Here is a 5,598-nt window from a genome sequence, read left to right as displayed (position 1 = left end):
GCGAGCTCGCGTCTCCGTAACGCGCCGCTCATAAAAAAGGTGTCGCATGTAAAGCGCAATGTATGGAATCACCTTGCATGTAAACAATATGGAATCATTTTACAGCTAATCCCGCAGTGCAGCATTACTCAAAGTTGCCATGAAGTATACGAAAGTGAATAACTGTGTCTAACACTGTAAAACATGTAAAAGTTATCCGCCATTACGGGAGGTCACGGGGATTTGTTTGTAAATTAGCATGTAAACATGGAATCATATTACAGCACACACTTAAAATATACAGCAGTTCAGGCTTACTGAAAGTTGCCATGAAGGATATAAGTGAATAACTGTGTTTAACACTGTTACAGCATGCAACAGTGAAATCCACCATTACGTGAGATTGCGTCCGTTTGTAAACAATGCGAAAGTTTTTCAATCCGAAGCGTAAAGTCTGCTGAGGTTGCTTACTGTATGTAGGCTGAACTGCACAAGCCATGAGCATATTACATGATAGCAAATATAAATGGTATAAATTAACTGTTAACGTTACTAATCCAGCAGTGCGTTCTTCATTGTTCTTCTAAGGTAACGTTAAAGATAAATGCTTCTCTTCCTCAATGTCCAGACATAAATGAAGATATTCCTCTCGTGTGTGTATAAAGTTTATAATCCAAACATGCGGTAAAGTCTTTAAATCTGATAAACTTTACGCTTTGTTTATTATGGTTTGAACCGCTCGTCTGTTGATTTCCATGTCAACAGCGGGTACCGCCTGTGGGCGTGACCGAATTAAAGATAATGAAGTCAGCCAGGAAAAACGGTACTCTCTTTACTTCAATGCAGATTACATAAATAGCCATTATTTGTTTTCGATTATATTTAGCTTAAAAGCAGACATTTCAGGCTTTCTTTGGATATGTGTATCATTTTTGTGTGACGAGTATTCGCAGAGTTTCGATTGATTTTTGTAACGTGTTTTGAGAGACAGCTGGCGGAGACAGAAATGTCTGGATGCACACCCTGTTTATTTTCTTTATTTGACAAAAACACAAAGATCTGTTGTTATTGTGAATGAACACATATTAAAGAAGACCCTTTACCATTTCAAATGATGTCAAACACGTAAGTGTATGATTATTTATGATGGAGTATTTTAAGTGGATTCTGCCATGATAAGGAAAAAACACGTCAAAACGCTGCGCCGCGTTTTTGGACACCAGGGGGTTAACATAATTCATTGAATCTGATTAGACCAATAGCATTGCGCTTGAAAATAACCAAAGAGTTTCAATATTTTTTCTATTTAAAACGTGGCCCTTCTGTAGTTACATCGTGTACTAAGAACTACTGAAAACTAAAAGTTGCGACTTTTTTATGCAGATATGACTAGGAACTATACTCTCATTCCGGCGTAATAATCAAAGACTTTGATGCCGTAACATGGGTGCAGCAGGGCAATGATATTATGCAGCCCCGAAAATAGTCCGCTCGGTAACTTTCTATATAGCTGGGGACTATTTTTAATATCATTTCATACAGAAATATAATTGCGTAATATCAATGTGCCTTTCTTAGTACAAGATGTAAGAACTCCGTTGTTCTTAGTACACAATGTAACTACAGAAGAGTCAAGTTTTAAATAGGAAAATATAACTCTTTGATTATTTTTGACCGTGATGCTAATGGTCTAATTAGATTCAATGAATTATGCTAAGGTATGCAAAGTGGTACAGCCAGACCCTGGATTCCAAAACCATAAAACTCAATTGTTTAACTCTAGGGAAGCTAAAAATAATCTATTTTCAAAAACAGTGGAGTGTCCCTTTAATGGTACAGTACATGTATAAGGAGTTCAGGTGCAAAACCCTCTGAGTGCATACAAGCTTTATTGCAAAAATTTTTACTTAACCTGTTAGCTAGCACTTATATTTTTGAGCATTTTCTGAAAAACGACAACTCCAAACTAAAACATCTGCAGCTTTTAACCCTATGGTCTATATTCATAATTCTGGTCTTGTTTGAAACTAGACACTTGACATATTGTTGCCTAATAGTCATAACAACTCAGAGTAGTAAAGAAACAGAGTAAAACAAGGTAAAATATACATTAAATGACTTCCGTTTTTCTTTAAATAACATTCACTTAGCAAAAAAGGTATGAAATGGTCATGTGAGACACCTGGGGACACCATATAGGTGAACTGAATGTCTGACCATGCTGTGATTCAAATTTGAGAATGATACTCCAAAAAATGTTGTTTCTGTGAGCTTTTATTTCAAAAAAGTCCAGGCGTCCTTTCAGAAAAAGTGCACTTGGAAACTCCAAATATACACATGATAACAATATGACATGATTATAAAAAGAAAATGAGTCAGGACTACATATTACATTATGTATATCAATTCAGAACTTCTCTGCCCACCAAAGCACATAGAAAAAACTATTTCAGAAAAAAACATTTGCACATTATAACAAAATACTTGCTATTTTGAATATGGTCGCTCATGAATGCACTCCAGATTCCAGTCCTCCTGTGTCAGCTTTAGTCCTGTTTTACATCACAACACACACACACACACACACACACACACACACACACACACACACACACACACACACACACAAAGCAAGAGAGGATTTTAGTTTGAGTCAAAAGTTAGAGACATACAACTATTTGTATGAGAAACTATGATGTAATATACATGAACATAATACATATACACAAACACACACACATTACATGAATATATTTATTTATAATTACAAATGTCTTATGTTTGCCAAATAACCTATATTTCTCAGCTGGTAATACTCATATTTTCCACCACATATCTTATTTTCTAGTTTTTAGTTTGTATATTCTGTGCATTTGATTCATATAGCTATAAATATGATGCATTTATATAACATGTCATACAAAAACGAAACCATGTAAAACTCGTATATTAGTCATCTCCAGTGTTACTTTATAATCGAAACAGCTAACATGAAACAAGAAATGTAACGTAAATCAACAAAAGAATCCACTTACTTTATCCAAGCGAGCGCAGCTGAGCTCATAATCCGGTCCATCTCTCCTCGACGACGCGCTTTGTTTACATCCAGTCTTGCATTGTTGATCCGCGATCATGCTCTTTATCAACTTCTCCAAAACACTTTCAACACAAAAAAGTCATCTGCAGTCCACGATCCACAATGGAGATGTTATATCTAACATTTGAAGAGGTTTCTCAGCGGCTCCGGAGTGCCTAGCCGGCTGCTATGCTACCCAAACAAACAAACGCGCACGGAGGGGGCGTGGGCATTTCTCTCCATGCGCTTCTGTAGATTTGCGCAGAAGTACACTTTACTGACGTAAGTTGAATCCTTGTAATCGTTTCATGATTGGTTACTTCCTCTGTCAATCAAAGCTTTGCTCACTATGCATTGGCTGGCTTTGTTTTGGTGTAATCCAGTCAAAAGCCTATGGCAAGCTGAAGGACATCTATCTAGGCAAATCATTGATCGCATGAGATTTTGAGTTGTCAAACCTTTTCTGATTGGACAAAACAGAAAAATAGGGCGGGATATTTATCTGAACAGTCTAACGAAGCAGGAAGAGATGGATTTTCACTGATAAAAATCGATATTTGATAGAAAATAAACATGATCGATCATACTTAGCGGACGCGCGGATGTAAACAAAGGAGGATATTGCTGGATTTCTCACTATTTTTCATTGTTTTGGATTAAAACGTGGGATGCTTTTTGAAGAGTGGACCCTTACCTTGCAATGTACGTTGAAGTTTTTGGGAATTGTCAGAAATTGTCAGAACCATATGGCAAGCCATGTGAGTACCCACAAAATTTTTTATATGCATTCCGTCTGCATTTCATTTAATTTTTTCCACACCAGTGTATTGATTGCAAAAATAAGCTCAGAACATGAATTTGGAGTGTTTAAACTTTCAAATAATGCAAAGTTTATGATTGTTGATTGAATATTTGATGTTAAACAAAGTACAAAAACACGTAAAAACGCCCCCTAGGGCCCGCCGCCGGGCCGGTGCGTGTTTTAAAGAAATCCACTTCTTTGGACAAGACATATTAAACAATTGCATAATCACTAAAGATGCAACTAGAAAAATACAAATAATGAAAATGAGAATTTAGAGTATAATTGAAGAAACTGAACCACGCATTAGGGATCGCTGTGATCCATGTGGCTACCACAAACAGATTATTCAGGTCCAAGTACTCATAAGGAACACAAGTTTGAATGTGACCAAATAATGCATCTTTCGTGCACTTCTAATGCATCTTTTGTGTTGGCACTTTTCGTGCCAACAAATCGATGTGCCGTTTAATGGATTCGGACATCATTGCAGTATTTCTAATTGGTGTGAAGCCAGGATTAAGCGGATTTCAAGTGAATGTATTTGATGAACAATAATGCATTCTGGGAACATTCGATCAATATCATCATCTCATTTTTGACATAGACGGTGTTTAGTGACTTTTGCATCTGAGCTCCTTATTTTAGGACCTTTTAAAAGGGTACTACCCCTGATAACAGCTGGGGTGCATATTTTGACTTTTTTTCAAATAGTGTATGTTGGCCTTTAAATTTGAATCCACCTCAATGAACACTTAAAGGGGTCGCACACCGGCCGAGCAGCTCAGCGTCGCGCCGTTCTAAAAAATTGATGACTATACACACACCGGCGCTGCCCAGCTTTGACTCAGGAAGTTGCTCAAATCCCTGTCGTGCCACACAGCGCCACTCACATAGTTTAACATTTAATAACATCATATTTGTCCAAAATCATTAACGATTAACATTAGCCTCTTTCACACAGTAATTCTGGTAAATTACCATGAATTTACCAGAATGAATTTACCAGTAAATACAAAAATGTGCTGTTCCGTTATTTTACCAGTAAGACATCATTCACACATCAGTATCAAAATACAGTTAAATTCGTTGAGAAAGCGGAAGTACCTGTAGCACGCGGCGAGCTCAGTGTTGTATTTGTAAACAATCCACGTCGTTCATAACCACGGTCTGTATTTTGTTGTTTTCACGTCTGTGGTAACAGTCGCGAAGTTGCTCATGACCAAACAACATTGAATGAGACGACGTCAAAGCGAAAATGCGTTTTTAACAACAGTACTGTTTGCACTTTAGGCTTCACAGAGGGCGTGCTAAGGACGTCGGCAAACGGCGGTAAGCTGTTTTAAACAACTTTGGTGAAGAAATGTGGACGTAAACTTCAGGTGTGCTCAACTTATAAGCAGCATGTGTGTGGAAACGTCAGTAAATACTGCGGGGGTAAACGCGTCATCTGTATTAAAACGCTATGATTGGCCCGAAGCTGTCAGCACGGTCTGACGTCGTCCGTTCTAAATGCCGGTAATCCTATAATTTTCGTTCACACACAGCGCTTACCGGTAAATTACTGGTATTCTTACAACCTGTCTTACTGGTAAATTGGGAGCACTGATTTACCGGAAAGGTTCTGTTCACACATGACATGTTAACGGCAATTTACCAGTAAATTACCAGTAAAGACTGTATGTGTGAAAGGGACTATTGGCTGCTAACGTATATTTTGCATTTTGAAGTAGACGCTATC

The 5,598-nt window shown here is 37.6% G+C and overlaps 1 long non-coding RNA gene across 1 annotated transcript; it reads right to left on the bottom strand.

The window, feature by feature from the left end:
• Positions 1–2,235: 2,235 nt before the first annotated feature.
• Positions 2,236–4,042, bottom strand: LOC141350269 (uncharacterized). Its single transcript, XR_012358335.1, has 2 exons — positions 3,015–4,042; positions 2,236–2,531 (listed from the first exon to the last, which is right to left on the bottom strand). It is a non-coding gene; the product is annotated as an uncharacterized lncRNA (long non-coding RNA).
• Positions 4,043–5,598: the final 1,556 nt, after the last annotated feature.

This window comes from Misgurnus anguillicaudatus, chromosome 17, assembly GCF_027580225.2.
Source record: "Misgurnus anguillicaudatus chromosome 17, ASM2758022v2, whole genome shotgun sequence".
Taxonomy (NCBI): Eukaryota; Metazoa; Chordata; class Actinopteri; order Cypriniformes; family Cobitidae; genus Misgurnus; species Misgurnus anguillicaudatus.
Note: the sequence above shows the minus strand (reverse complement) of the source record. Positions and strands in the feature narration are given on the sequence as shown.